The sequence below is a fragment of the Urocitellus parryii genome, chromosome 3, assembly GCF_045843805.1.
Source record: "Urocitellus parryii isolate mUroPar1 chromosome 3, mUroPar1.hap1, whole genome shotgun sequence".
Lineage (NCBI taxonomy): Eukaryota > Metazoa > Chordata > Mammalia > Rodentia > Sciuridae > Urocitellus > Urocitellus parryii.
In genome coordinates, this window is record NC_135533.1 from 120,168,736 (window position 1) to 120,185,021 (window position 16,286).

Here is a 16,286-nt window from a genome sequence, read left to right on the forward strand (position 1 = left end):
GCTTTCATATTTCAAAATACCTGCCAGAATTTCACTCTTCTATGCCATGAGGGCTCAGCATTCAAGGAAATTCCCATTCTCTCTAGGGAATTCCATGGCTGAGAGTGAGACAAGCATGCATTTTTTGCCTCATTTTTGGAACCTCCCAGGAATTCTACTTTCAGGTTCATCTTTCCTTCTTTTCCACCTGCTGCATGGATCTGTTCTGGACCTGCTGGAGGTGCAAGGAGGAGGGTCCAGGCTTCCACCTGAGCTTTATCATAGCAGCATGGGGTCACAGTGCTAGAGCACTGGGCCCATCTTTTTTATTTTTTTAATTTATATATTATTATTTTTTCCACACAGAAAAGCTGTTCTTTTATTTTCTTCTACATGCAAGTGGTTACATATATCAGAGCTACAAACTGCAGGACATATTGAGAAGTGTAAGAGCCATGAAAAAATATGAAACTTTTTGCATTCCTGTTGCTAATTCCAAGATCTGTGTTATGACCTGTATTTTGTGCTTTCTACTTTCTGAAGCTGTATTTATCAAAAGTATCTATCAGCTCTGAGTGAGAAAGACAGTGGGGCTAGGGAGTCAGAAAAGATGCTGGTCCTGGGCCTGAAGTCTAGAGGTGAACAAGATTCCTGAGGTCAGAAGGCCCCTCATCTCGGCAGTCTTTTCTTCCTTCAGGATATCTCTCCCATGATGTGGCCAGTTCTTTCCACTCTTTCAGGGCAGCTCTCAGCAGTGGGTGGAACAACGGGTTTCTGGGTCAGTTAGCAGTCTCTGAAGTCTCTCAGAAATTCCATTCAAATCATGCTTTTCAGTAGATGCCTGGTGTGAATCCGCTTCATAAACTCGTCCTTGTCGAAGCACAGCGCATCCGGCCCAGTGGGCAGGCTCATCCCACGCCTCTCCATCCCGCCGACCCTTCAGCTCCAAGTCCGGCCGGACTGTGCAGGCAGACGAGGCCCCATCTTTTAAAAATAGTTTTATATTCTGGGTTCATGGATTCTGGGTGACTTTGTTCTGCCTCATACCAAAATAGGAGCTTCTTTCACCCTACTCTTGCTTTATATTTTTCTTATAGAAATTGTCTCTACGTATAATTTTATTCTGAGTCCCTGTTCTTTGTAGTTAAGGAAAGGGACTTAATTCAAGTTTATTTCACTTTAACTTTAAAGTCTATTATTGTATAGTGTACCATATCAAAAGAGGATTCTGACAGATGAATAAATTTTTTTTGCAGTACTAGAGATAGATAAAATAACTATTTACAGTACAATGAAAACCAATAAATGGTGACTATATCCGCCTCCTCCCATTTCTTCTCATCCCAAGAAGCAGGCATCATGGTAAAAGGTCAAGGCTTTCCTTGGTTGGCCATCTGTCATTGATATGTTCTTTTGCCAGGAAATTCGCATCCAACAGGAATTTTGTTAAGGGTAAGTTTCCTTATATCCTCTGCTCCTTAGCTCAGCAAGAGTTCCAGCAGTGGGTCTGGTAACAGATTTTTTTTTTTTTTTTTAATCAAGGATTGAACCCCTGGGCACTTACCCTCATCTGCAGCCCTTATTTTTATTTTTTATCTTGAGGGCAGGGTATTGCTTAGTGCTTAGAGCCTTGCTAAGTTGCTGAGCCTGGCTTTGAACTTGTGAACCTCTTGCCTTAGCCTCCAGAGTCACTGGAGTTATAGGCATACACCACCATGCTAGGCTTGATAACACTTCTTTTGAGAGGAAGAAGATTGATGAAATTCTGAATGATGAGGCTTCAGGTAGAAGGGAAATTAGGAAATTCCTGCTTCTGATCCTGATGAGACTAGCAGAGAAAGCAAAGTGTAGATGAGAATCTGGCCCTCATCCAGGCATAATAGCCTTAGCAGTACGAATGTCTATGGTGCAAGTCCCTTTGAAAGTCAGATTCACCAGTTGAACAAGTCTCAATAGGGACACTTCTGGGAAAGAGGTGGTCACACCACTTAGTATTCATGAGGTTCACAGAGTTCTCCATAGCATCAGCTCCACCTGGACTCATTTTCCACAAATCTGTATTTGCCTTTCTGCAGAGAACAAACCAGGGTAGGGAGGACCTAGAGGCCAGAGCTACAGATAGGGAAAGGATGGAAAATTATTCCCTTCTCTAACCAACAATCTACACTCAATGTTCTGATTTCATTCTGCCCCAGGCCCATCACTGCCACTGCAGGTGTTGAGACTTGTGCAAGTATTTTTACAAGGGCTCTCATGGCACGCTGAGAATCGGGCTTTCTCAGGTCTAGCACTTTTCAGTATGGTTCATGGCTTCAAATCTGTGTAGCTCTCCATTATGCTGTTCCTGACACTCTTGTTTGTGAACCTTTTAAAAATGTTTCAGTCCAGTTTCAGAAGGGCACACTCTCTCAAACAACATAATAAATGTTGCCAGAGGCATTTTTTTCCCTAAAGTCTTGCAATCCTCAACAAAAGCTCACCAATGATGCTGTGAACAGAATCCAGCACCCACTCTGGGAGAATGAGGAGATGTCTTGAGACTGGTGTATGTTTTGTGACTGTGGTGGGAGGGAGTGAGAGAAAAGGAAGCTTTCTAATGGAATTTCTAGGGAACATATTTCATGGCTGACATTTTACTAACTGTCAAAATATTTCTGAAGGCTGACCACGCTTTAGAAAGTTTTCATGACCATCCCGGGGTTCCCAGGGGTTCCCACCCATCCTGCACCAACGCCTGCCGGCCTGGCTCAAGTCCTTGTCTGGGCCCTGGCCCGGCCCCAGGTTGGAGAAGCCAAGGCGGCGGCGCTGGGATCTGGAGGGTCCATTCTTGTGATTCTCAATAGAGAGTGAAAGCACAGATTCATAATGAAAACCAGCCCCTGGTGGCCAGTAATTCTCAAAAGATGGAGGCTGCCTCTTCCTGTTCAAGATGCCCCATGCGAAACACCAGAGGAGGAACCTAAGAGACCCCCTGCCCAAGAGGAGCCTAGTCAAGCACAGGCCTCCAAAGAGGTGGCTGAGTCCAACTCTTGGAAGTTTCCAACTGGGATCAAGATTATTAAACACCCTACTATGCTCAACATGCAGGTGGTGGCCATCCCCAACAATGCTGATATCCAAAGCATCATCACAGCATTGTCTGCCAAAGGAAAGGAGAGTGGCAGCAGTGGGCCCAACAAATTCATCCTTATTAGCTGTGGGGGAGCCTCAACTCACTCTTTAGGACATCAGCCTCAACTCCAGACCAGCAATGATTCTAAGAGGACAGAAGTTATTACAGACATATTGGGACCAAAGCCTGCTATAGGGATGCAAATGTTCTTAGACCACCTGGACCCATTCTGGGGCAGAGACTGGAGAACTGTGCTGGTGGAGACACAGCAGCCTACACCCTGGACAACAGCTTAACCAACATCCAATGGCTTGGAAAGATGAGTTCTGATGGACTGGACTCCTGTAGCATCAAGCAAGAGATGGAGAAAAAAGAGAATTGTCACCCGGAGCAGAGTCAAGTTAAGATGGAAGAGCCCTCAGGAACATCAACATCCTGGCAGGACTCTGTGTCTCAGTGACTGCCTTACTCTTACATGGCCATGATACAGTTTGCCATCAACAGCACTGAGAGGATGCACATCTTGAAGGACATATATACTTGGATTAAGGACTACTTCCCCTATTTTAAGCATATTGCCAAGCCAGGCTGGAAGAATTCCATTCGCCACAACCTTTCCCTCCATGACATGTTTGTTCGGGAGACATCTGCCAATGGCAAGGTCTCCTATTGGACCATTCACCCCAGTGTCAATCGCTACTTGACGTTGGACCAAGTGTTTAAGCAGCAGAAATGACCTAATCCTGAGCTCTGCCAGAATATGACCATCAAAATGGAACTCCCACTGGGTGCACGGTGGAAGATGAAGCCTCTGCTTCCTTGGATCAGCTCATACCTGGTGCCCATCCAGTTCCCAGTGAACCAGTCACTGGTGCTGCAGCCCTCAGTGAAGGTGCCACTGCCCCTGGCAGCTTCACTCATGAGCTCCGAACTTGCCCATCATAGCAAGCGAGTCTGCATTGCCCCCAAACTTCTGGGCTTCCAGTCTTGGTTAAACAGGTCACCCTACCCTCAGATTGTGCATGTAGTCTTCTAGATTCTCTTTTAGGATTTCTGCTACTAGCTGATGAGGGCATAGCCCCTTTTCTGCTGTGGGACCAGTGAAGGAGGAGAAACCCCTGCTTGGAGAAGGGCTGTTGCCTTTGCTTCCAGTTCAGTCCATCAAGGAAGAGGAAACTCATCATGAAGAGGACATGCCACAATTAGTAAGACCCATCAAAGTGGAGAGCCCTCCCTTGGAAGAATGGCCCTCCCCATGCCCATCATTCAAAGAGGAGCTGTCTCACTCCTGGGAGGACTCATCCTGCTCTCTCACCCTAAGACCCAAGAAGTCCTACAGTGGGCTTAAGTCCCCAGCCCGATGTGTCTCAGAAATGCTCGTGATTAAAGGAAGGGAGAAGAGGGAGATGAGCCAGTCTTGAAGGAAACAGCATCTGCAGCCTCGCTGTCTGGATGAGCCTGAGCTGGTCTTCTCAGTGGGCCCCAGCACATCTGAACGAGCTACTGAGGCCCCCTCCTGGCGGAGCCTGTCTCCCACCTGAGCTGCCTCCAGGAGGAAGGAGGACCTTTCAAGACCCCCATTAAGGAGACTCTGCCCATCTCCTCCACATCGAGCAAATCTATCCTCCCCCAAACCCTTGAATCCCGGAGGCTCACACCCCCAACCGAAGCACAGGGTCTTGATTTCAGCTCAGTACAAACCCTCCAGGGCGCCTTTGGCTCCCTGCCTGACTCCCTGGGGCTGATGGATCTGAGCACAACACTGCTGAAAAGCATTTCCCTCTTTGACTCACCCTGAGAGCTCCTCAATTCAGAACCCTTTGATCTCGCCTCTGACCCCTTTAGTAGCTCTTCTACCTCTGATCTGGAAGTTCCCAAGCCAGGCTCCCCAGAGCTACAGGTTCCCAGTCTTTCAGCCAATCGTTCTCTGAACGAAGGTCTGTTTCTGGATACGATGACTGACAGCCTTAGCAAGATCCTGCTGGATATCAGCTTCCCTGGCCTGGAGGAGGACCCATTGCGCCCTGACAACATAAACTGGTCTAAGTTTATTCCTAAACTACTTAGAGACTAGACTTGACCTTACCTTGCTGCTCAAGCTGTCTACCATTCCAGACATTCATGTGGATGGGCAGTCCCAAGGCTCAGTGAACCCCAATTCCTCTGAGTGAGGATAGCTGGTAGGGACCGTGCTGCTCCTCTTAGCTCCCCAGCCTGATTATGCCAAGGCAGCAGTCACACCTTAACTGCTGCTGGGACCTTTGCAAGCAGTAGGGTAAATGGTCTCTGTGCCACCTATGCTTCTTGAGAGAATCTAGTTCCTCTACTCTCCCCGCCATAAGCTGAAGGGTGAGAATGTCAAAAGTAACGGTATCCCAAACCATTTTCATTCTGTGCCCAGCAGTCTCACCTTTCCTGCTCCTTGTAGGATAACCCTTGTAAATAGTGTAAATTTTCCAAATTATCCTCTAATTATAAATGTAATAAGCTTATTTCCTTAGATCATTGTCTAGAGACTGCCAGAAGGTGGGCAGGGTAACAAGGGGTTTCAATTTGCCTCTGTTCCTTGCTTTTGATTCCTGAAGAAGGGCAGGACCTGCAGTGCAGGTTTCTTCTTGACCCGAGGTATCTAGCTCAAGGGTTCTTTACTGTAGGCACCCAGTCTGCCTCCCAGGGTCCCTCTTATTGCTCCTTCCTCCTACCTCCCCATGTTTCCAAGTCAGCTTTCCTGCAAGAAATCCTGGTTTAAAAGGTCTCATATCTGGTCAAGAGTTGAATTTTGGGGTGGTTGAATAAATGCATCTACAGCAAAGAGAATAAGTGCCCAGATGTGCCCCCTATTATATGTTTCTCTGATAATGTCCCTAATCATGCCAGGGAGACTAGAATTGACGAGAACTCAGGCGGAGGCTTGAGAAGGTAGAAAGGACCCCTGACCTGCCTGTCTTCCTTAGCTTGCACCTCAGCTTTGCAAAGAGCCACCCTGGGCCCCAGCTGACTGCATGTACATGAGCCAGATCAATCACACTATTGTAACTACCTACCAAATAAAATCCAGGGTGGGAAAATAAAATTTTCATGAGAACAAGAAGATGCATTTAATGAGCCCACATGTGGCTCTTTCCATGTTCCTGTGCTGACATTTGAACTTTTTGAATGTGTGGATTTAATTGTACTTGATGAATCACGGATTAGACTATAATTTCTGTCTGTTCTCCTTTGAGGACACTCATTTCCTATACAATAAGTCACATGATTATCCCACAGGTTACTGATATTTTTTTTTCTGTTTTTGGGAAGATTCTTTTACTGTTAAATTTTCCCTTCTGTGTATTTTATTGATTAGTTTATATTATGAGGCTAATCAGGGTGACTCCTGTTTAGCATCTATTTTTCTTTTTTTTTTTTTTTTTTTTTTTTTTTTTTATTGGTCGTTCATAACATTACATAGTTCTTAATACATCATATTACACGGTTTGATTCAAGTGGATTATGAACTCCCGCATTTACCCCGTATACAAATTGCTGTATCACATCAGTTACCCTTCCATTGATTGACATATTGCCTTTCTAGTGTCTGATGTATTCTGCTGTCTGTCCTATTGTCTACTATCCCCCCTCCCCTCCCCTCCCCTCCCCTCCCCTTTTCTCTCTCTACCCCTTCTACTGTAAATCATGTCTTCCATTTGTATTCTCTTGACTTACCCCTCCTTACCTCTTATATGACATTTTGTATAACCCTGAGGATCGCCTTCCATTTCCATGCAATTTCCCTTCTCACTCCCTTTCCCTCCCACCTCTCCTCCCTGTTTACTGTAAATATTCTTCTCAAGCTCTTCGTCCCTACCCTGTCCTTGTTTACACCCCTTATATCAAAGGAGTCATTTGGTATTTGTTTTTTAAAGATTGACTAGCTTCACTTAGCATAATCTGCTCTAATGCCATCCATTTCCCTCCAAATTCTATAATTTTGTCATTTTTTAATGCAGAGTAATACTCCATAGTGTATAAATGCCACATTTTTTTTATCCATTCATCTATTGAAGGGCATCTAGGCTGGTTCCACAGTCTTGCTATCGTGAATTGAGCTGCTATGAACATCGATGTAGCAGTGTCCCTGTAGCATGCTCTTGTTAGGGCTTTAGGGAATAGACCGAGAAGGGGAATAGCTGGGTCAAATGGTGGTTCCATTCCCAGCTTTCCGAGAAATCTCCATACTGCTTTCCAAATTGGCTGCACCAATTTGCAGTCCCACCAGCAATGAACAAGAGTGCCCTTTTCCCCGCATCCTCTCCAGCACTTATTGTTGTTTGACTTCCTAATGGCTGCCAGTCTTACTGGAGTGAGATGGTATCTTAGGGTAGTTTTGATTTGCATTTCTCTGACTGCTAGCGATGGTGAGCATTTTTTCATGTACTTGTTGATTGATTGTATGTCCTCCTCTGAGAAGTGTCTGTTCAGGTCCTTGGCCCATTTATTGATTGGGTTATTTGTTATCTTATTGTCTAATTTTTTGAGTTCTTTGTATATTCTGGTTATTAGGGCTCTATCTGAAGTGTGTGGAGTAAAGATTTGTTCCCAGGATGTAGGTTCCCTATTTATCTCTCTTATTGTTTCTTTTGCTGAGAAAAAACTTTTTAGTTTGAGTAAGTCCCATTTGTTGATTCTATTTGTTAACTCTAGCGCTATGGGTGTCCTATTGAGGAATTTGGAGCCCGATCCCACAGCGTGTAGATCATAACCAACTTTTTCTTCTATCAGATGCCGTGTCTCTGATTTAATATCAAGCTCCTTGATCCATTTTGAGTTAACTTTTGTGCACGGCGAGAGATAGGGATTCTGATTCATTTTGGTGCAAATGGATTTCCAGTTTTCCCAGCACCATTTGTTGAAGATGCTATCCTTCCTCCATTGCATGCTTTTAGCCCCTTTATCAAAAATAAGATAGTTGTAGTTTTGTGGATTGGTTACTGTGTCCTCTATTCTGTACCATTGGTCCACCCGCCTGTTTTGGTACCAGTACCATGCTGTTTTTGTTACTATTGCTCTGTAGTATAGCTTGAAGTCTGGTATCGCTATATCGCCTGATTCACACTTCCTGCTTAGTATTGTTTTTGCTATTCTGGGTCTTTTATTATTCCATATGAATTTCATGATTCTTTTATCGATTTCTACAAGATATGCTGTTGGGATTTTGATTGGCATTGCATTGAACTTATAGAGAACTTTTGGTAATATCGCCATTTTGATGATGTTAGTTCTGCCTATCCATGAGCAGGGTATGTTTTTCCATCTTCTAAGGTCTTCTTCTATGTCTTTCTTTAGGGTTCTGTAATTTTCATTGTATAAATCTTTCACCTCTTTTGTTAGGTTGATTCCCAAGTATTTTATTTTTTGGGGGGATATTGTGAATGGAGTAGTTGTCCTCATTTCCGTTTCAGAGGATTTGTCGCTCATATACAGGAACGCCTTTGATTTATGCGTGTTGATCTTATATCCTGCCACTTTGCTGAATTCATTTATTAGCTCTAATAGCTTCTTTGTAGACCCTTTTGGGTCTGCTAGGTATAGAATCATATCATCTGCAAATAGTGATAATTTAAGTTCTTCTTTTCCTATTTTTATGCCTTTAATTTCTTTTGACTGTCTAATTGCTCTGGCCAGTGTTTCGAGGACTATGTTGAACAGAAGTGGTGAGAGAGGGCATCCCTGTCTTGTACCAGATCTTAGAGGGAATGCCTTCAATTTTTCTCCGTTCAGAATGATGCTGGCCTGTGGCTTATCATAGATTGCTTTTACAATGTTGAGGTATGATCCTGTTATCCCTAATTTTTCTAGCGTTTTGAACATAAAGGGATGCTGTACTTTGTCGAATGCTTTTTCTGCATCTGTTGAGATGATCATATGGTTCTTATTTTTAAGTCTATTGATGTGGTGAATAACATTTATTGATTTCCGTATATTAAACCAGCCTTGCATCCCAGGGATGAATCCTACTTGATCATGATGTATAATTTTTTTGATATGTATTTGAATCCGATTTGCCAGAATTTTATTGAGGATTTTTGCATCAAGGTTCATTAGAGATATTGGTCTGTAGTTTTCCTTCTTTGATGTGTCTTTGTCTGGCTTCGGAATCAGGGTGATGTTGGCCTCGTAGAATGAATTTGGAAGTTCTCCCTCTTTTTCTATTTCCTGAAATAGCTTGAAAAGTATTGGTGTTAGTTCCTCTTTAAAGGTTTTGTAAAACTCTGCTGTATACCCATCCGGTCCTGGGCTTTTCTTAGTTGGTAGTCTTTTGATGGTTTCTTCTATTTCCTCTATTGTTATTGGTCTGTTTAGGTTGTCTATATCCTCCTGGCTCAATCTGGGCAGATCATAGGACTCAAGGAATTTATCTATGCCTTCACTATCTTCTATTTTATTGGAGTATAAGGATTCAAAGTAATTTCTGATTATCTTCTGTATTTCTGAAGTGTCTGTTGTGATATTGCCTTTTTCATCCCGTATGCTAGTAATTTGGGTTCTCTCTCTTCTTCTCTTCGTTAGCATGGCTAAGGGTCTGTCAATTTTATTTATTTTTTCAAAGAACCAGCTTTTAGTTTTGTCAATTTTTTCAATTGTTTCTTTTGTTTCAATTTCATTAATTTCAGCTCTGATTTTAATTATTTCTTGCCTTCTACTTCTTTTGCTGTTGTTTTGCTCTTCTTTTTCTAGGATTTTGAGATGAAGTATGAGATCATTTATTTGTTGGTTTTTTCTTTTTTTGAGGAATGAACTCCAAGCAATGAATTTTCCTCTTAGAACTGCTTTCAATGTGTCCCATAGATTCCGATATGTTGTGTCTGTGTTTTCATTTAACTCTAGGAATTTTTTAATTTCCTCCTTGATGTCTTCTAAAACCCATTGATCACTCAGCAACCTATTGTTCATTCTCCAGGTGATGCTTGCTTTTTCCTTTCTTCTTTTATCATTGATTTTCAGTTTCATTCCATTATGATCAGATAAGATGCATGGTATTATCTCTACCCCTTTGTATTGTCTAAGAGTTGCCCTGTGACATAGTATATGGTCTATTTTTGAGAAGGTTCCATGTGCTGCTGAGAAAAAAGTGTAGCTACTTGATGTTGGGTGGTATAGTCTATATATGTCAATTAAGTCTAGGTTGTTAATTGTGTTATTGAGCTCTATAGTTTCCTTATTTAACTTTTGTTTGGAAGATCTGTCCAGTGGTGAGAGAGGTGTGTTGAAGTCTCCCATGATTATTGTATGTTGGTCTATTAGACTCTTGAACTTGAGAAGAGTTTGCTTGATGAATACAGCTGCACCATTATTTGGGGCATATATATTTATGATTGTTATGTCTTGTTGGTGTATGGTTCCCTTGAGCAGTATGAAGTGTCCTTCTATATCCCTTTTGATTAGCTTTGGCTTGAAATCTATTTTATTAGATATGAGTATGGACACTCCTGCTTGTTTCCGCGGTCCATATGAGTGATATGATTTTTCCCAACCTTTCACCTTCAGTCTATGTATATCTTTTCCTATCAAATGCGTCTCCTGTAGACAGCATATTGTTGGGTCTTGTTTTTTGATCCATTCTACTAGCCTGTGTCTCTTAATTGGTGAGTTTAAGCCATTAACATTTAGGGTTATTATTGAGATATGGTTTGTTCTTCTATCCATATTTGTTTATTGATGTTACTAAACCTGATTTGTTATCCTCTTTGACTACTTTCCCCCCTTTACTGTCCTACCTCCCATTGTTGGTTTTCAATGTTGTTTTCCATTTCCTCTTCCTGTAATGTTTTGCCAAGGATTTTTTGAAGAGATGGTTTTCTAGCTGCGAATTCTTTTAACTTTTGTTTATTGTGGAAGGTTTTAATTTCATCTTCTAACCTGAAGCTTAATTTCGCCGGATACACGATTCTTGGTTGGAGCCCATTGTCTTTCAGTGTTTGAAATATGTTATTCCAGGATCTTCTAGCTTTCAGAGTCTGTGTTGAGAGATCAGCTGTTATCCTGATTGGTTTACCCCTAAATGTAATCTGCTTTCTTTCTCTTGCAGCTTTTAAAATTCTCTCCTTATTCTGTATGTTGGACATCTTCATTATAATGTGTCTAGGTGTGGATCTCTTATGATTTTGCACATTCGGCGTCCTGTAGGCTTCTAGGATTTGGGATTCTGTCTCAATCTTCAATTCTGGGAAGTTTTCTCGTATTATTTCACTGAATAGACTGTTTATTCCATTGGAATGGAGCTCTGTGCCTTCCTGTATCCCAATGACTCTTAAATTTGGTCTTTTGATATTGTCCCATAATTCTTGGATGTTCTGCTCATGGTTTCTTAGCAGACTTGCTGAGCTGTCTATGTTCTTTTCCAGTTGAAATACTTTGTCTTCATTGTCTGATGTTCTCTCTTCTAAGTGATCTACTCTGCTGGTAGTATTCTCAATTGAGTTTTTAAGTTGGTTTATTGTTTCCTGCATTTCTAGAATTTCAATTTGTTTGTTTTTTATTACCTCTATCTCCCTGTGAAATTGATCTTTTACTTCCTGGATTTGTTTGTCAATGTGATCTTTCATTGTCTGATTTTGCTGTCTCATGTCTTCCTTGAGACTCCAGATCATCTGAAGCATATATATCCTGAACTCTTTATCAGATATTCCATCTGTTGCAGCTATTACCTCTTCTAAAGTTGAGTTGACCTGCATTGCTTGTGGTCCTTTCTTTCCTTGTCTTTTCATACTGCCCGCGTTTCTTTCTGCTTGGTACAACTGTTGTGTTTTGAAATTTACCCCCTATTTATTTATGTTGCTCTTGTATACTTGAAAAGTCTCCCTTGCAGGTGCGGGCGGCGGCTGTGCCCCTACTCCAATTGGGGTGACGTGTCTACCACGCTGGCGGCTCTCTGGGCCTGTTCCGGGAGTGGAAGGCGGCTCTGCTCTGTCCCTCTTCCAATTGGGGTGTCGTGACTACAATGCTGGCAGATCGCTGGGCCTGTTCCGGGCGTGGGCGGTGGGCTTGGCTGGCGGGATTGCACCTAATGGCAGTCCCTAACCTCCCTGCTTGCTAATTAATGGCTTCTCTGAGGCGCCACGCCTTCTGTAGCTGCGGGGCAGGCCGCGCGAATCAGTTGGCCTGGATCTCTGGGGTCCTGCTGCTGGCTGTTTTGATGTTGCAAGCTGTTGGAGAGTGGTGGTGTATTCTTCAGCTTTCCCGGATGGTGGCCACTGACTGCCTGGATGGAGTGTCCGCTGTTTTGATGTCGCACTCTGAAGGAGAGTGGCGGTCTATCCTTCAGCTTTCCCGGATGGTGGCCGCTGACTGCCTCGGCGGAGTGTCCGCTGTGGGGGATGGGACTGTACCGCTTCCTTCCCCTTCTGAGAACCCGTGCTCGGCCCAAGGGTCCGTGTGGGCTTGGCTGGTGGGATTCCACCTAATGGCCTTCCCTAACCTCCCTGCTTGCCAATTAATGGCTTCACTGAGGCGCCACGCCTTCTGTAGCCGCAGGGCAGGCCACGCGAATCAGTTGGCCTGGCTCTCCGGGCCCTGCTGCAGGCTGCTGGGATCCCTGGCACTCTATCACTTTGATTTTTTCTGCTTGCCCCTCCCCCAGCGCTGGCTAGCCAGGTTTCCTTTTGGCTGCTACTGGGAGGAGGGGTTGGAGGTCAGGTGTCTCTGGTTTCCCCCTAGCCTGTATGGAGGCTCAGCTTGATACTCCCTCTCCCGGCAAGCCTAGGAGAGATTTTATGCGAATTCCCGCTGTCTGGGGGGTGAGCTGAATGACACCGACCTGTTTTGATGTCGCACTCTGAAGGAGAGTGGCGGTCTATCCTTCAGCTTTCCCGGATGGTGGCCGCTGACTGCCTCGGCGGAGTGTCCGCTGTGGGGGATGGGACTGTACCGCTTCCTTCCCCTTCTGAGAACCCGTGCTCGGCCCAAGGGTCCGTGTGGGCTTGGCTGGTGGGATTCCACCTAATGGCCTTCCCTAACCTCCCTGCTTGCCAATTAGTGGCTTCACTGAGGCGCCACGCCTTCTGTAGCCGCAGGGCAGGCCACGCGAATCAGTTGGCCTGGCTCTCCGGGCCCTGCTGCAGGCTGCTGGGATCCCTGGCACTCTATCACTTTGATTTTTTCTGCTTGCCCCTCCCCCAGCGCTGGCTAGCCAGGTTTCCTTTTGGCTGCTACTGGGAGGAGGGGTTGGAGGTCAGGTGTCTCTGGTTTCCCCCTAGCCTGTATGGAGGCTCAGCTTGATACTCCCTCTCCCGGCAAGCCTAGGAGAGATTTTATGCGAATTCCCGCTGTCTGGGGGGTGAGCTGAATGACACCGACCTGTTTTGATGTCGCACTCTGAAGGAGAGTGGCGGTCTATCCTTCAGCTTTCCCGGATGGTGGCCGCTGACTGCCTCGGCGGAGTGTCCGCTGTGGGGGATGGGACTGTACCGCTTCCTTCCCCTTCTGAGAACCCGTGCTCGGCCCAAGGGTCCGTGTGGGCTTGGCTGGTGGGATTCCACCTAATGGCCTTCCCTAACCTCCCTGCTTGCCAATTAGTGGCTTCACTGAGGCGCCACGCCTTCTGTAGCCGCAGGGCAGGCCACGCGAATCAGTTGGCCTGGCTCTCCGGGCCCTGCTGCAGGCTGCTGGGATCCCTGGCACTCTATCACTTTGATTTTTTCTGCTTGCCCCTCCCCCAGCGCTGGCTAGCCAGGTTTCCTTTTGGCTGCTACTGGGAGGAGGGGTTGGAGGTCAGGTGTCTCTGGTTTCCCCCTAGCCTGTATGGAGGCTCAGCTTGATACTCCCTCTCCCGGCAAGCCTAGGAGAGATTTTATGCGAATTCCCGCTGTCTGGGGGGTGAGCTGAATGACACCGACCTGTTTTGATGTCGCACTCTGAAGGAGAGTGGCGGTCTATCCTTCAGCTTTCCCGGATGGTGGCCGCTGACTGCCTCGGCGGAGTGTCCGCTGTGGGGGATGGGACTGTACCGCTTCCTTCCCCTTCTGAGAACCCGTGCTCGGCCCAAGGGTCCGTGTGGGCTTGGCTGGTGGGATTCCACCTAATGGCCTTCCCTAACCTCCCTGCTTGCCAATTAGTGGCTTCACTGAGGCGCCACGCCTTCTGTAGCCGCAGGGCAGGCCACGCGAATCAGTTGGCCTGGCTCTCCGGGCCCTGCTGCAGGCTGCTGGGATCCCTGGCACTCTATCACTTTGATTTTTTCTGCTTGCCCCTCCCCCAGCGCTGGCTAGCCAGGTTTCCTTTTGGCTGCTACTGGGAGGAGGGGTTGGAGGTCAGGTGTCTCTGGTTTCCCCCTAGCCTGTATGGAGGCTCAGCTTGATACTCCCTCTCCCGGCAAGCCTAGGAGAGATTTTATGCGAATTCCCGCTGTCTGGGGGGTGAGCTGAATGACACCGACCTGTTTTGATGTCGCACTCTGAAGGAGAGTGGCGGTCTATCCTTCAGCTTTCCCGGATGGTGGCCGCTGACTGCCTCGGCGGAGTGTCCGCTGTGGGGGATGGGACTGTACCGCTTCCTTCCCCTTCTGAGAACCCGTGCTCGGCCCAAGGGTCCGTGTGGGCTTGGCTGGTGGGATTCCACCTAATGGCCTTCCCTAACCTCCCTGCTTGCCAATTAATGGCTTCACTGAGGCGCCACGCCTTCTGTAGCCGCAGGGCAGGCCACGCGAATCAGTTGGCCTGGCTCTCCGGGCCCTGCTGCAGGCTGCTGGGATCCCTGGCACTCTATCACTTTTTTTAGCATCTATTTTTCATGTACTATCTCCAGGAGAATGTCCATCTGTAATCATTCCACACATTTCTCTCCTTTAAACTTTAATTTCCTTCCTGTATTTTTCTAGATTTCCATTCACTTCAATAGTGTTCGCCCTTATTTCTGGGATGGATTTTGCAATGGGTCCCTAAAGCCTTTGTCAGAGAAATGTAACACTTCTGTCATCTCCAGACTGTCTTTCACATGAATATTGAGCTTCCCTAAATCCATTATATACCAAGATAGTTGGACTCTATTACAGACTTCCAATATTATTTTATAAAACTCTTGCATCTTGTTAAGATCCTATCTCAGGTTACTTTTTAAAAGTTTTGCAATACTCTTTGCATTTACTTTGTATATACACCATACAGTCTCCCACTTGGAAACTGGTTGTGGACTATCCCTACCCCTCAATCCTGTTTTCAGTTTTTGCATCTTCTTTAGTATCAGATCCATGTGTCTGCAGTATAGAGGTAAGGCCATAATAAGATCATGAGTGATCTGGGTGGTTGCTTTCCCAACTTCATCTCTCCCAACCTCCTTAAACCTTATCTGTGGTGTTTCCCCTTCTCCCGCTGGTTTAACAAAGTGTATGTTTATTGCTGAGCACTTCTATGCCTATACATGTGTCCAGGCTGAGTACCAGGAAGACAAGGCAACAGAACCAAGGAAGCTTCATGCCATCCTCTTGGATGCACTCTAGATCAGGTCCTTGCTCCTTCTGCTGTGACTTCTGTCAGTGAAGCCAAATGTCCTGAAGGATGGGGTATTGAAAATGGACAACAGGAAAACAAAACATGATTTCTCAATCCTACTCAGAGCATCAAGAGTCACCTTTCTCAGGATGGAACACCAAACAAGGGGTTTGTCCTGTCTCATATGGGATCCCTTTCAGTCCCAGGGCTGCCTGGAGTCCAAGCCAGGGAGAAAAAAGGAAGAGCAGAAATCTCACCTCTGAGTCCTGTCTTCCTACCTTCCCTTCTATGGCTTGTATTTCAGGGTTCACACACAGCTGTTTCATGCACTTTTGGGCCCATTTTCTTTTTTAACTTTTTTGATAGAGAAACTATTACTTGCAAAACAATAACATGTTGTTTTCAATATGGAAATTTAATTAGTATAATAAAGTAAATAAATATGAAAATACAGAGACTGAAAAAGCATTTCATAAATTTTTATGAGAAGCATCAGGAAGAAACATTTCTGTGGTTCTGTTTCTCCTGTGTTCCAAGGTTCAGAGAGCTGGTTTTATCATGGACAATGAGATACAGAGGAAAATAAAACAAAAAATCAGAAAAAACACATCTCTGTGACTCAGCAAATAAAACAGATAAATTGGAATGAATTTTAGACAATTATGGAGTTCACCATAAAACCATATGACTGTTGTAGATACAGATAACTTATTTTTCTGTCTTCCTATTCT

The 16,286-nt window shown here is 45.1% G+C and overlaps 1 pseudogene; it reads left to right on the forward strand.

Annotated features, from left to right (window-relative positions):
- The first annotated feature begins 2,844 nt into the window (after positions 1 to 2,844).
- Positions 2,845 to 5,165, forward strand: LOC144253748 (forkhead box protein M1 pseudogene; annotated as a pseudogene).
- The last annotated feature ends 11,121 nt before the right edge of the window (positions 5,166 to 16,286 follow it).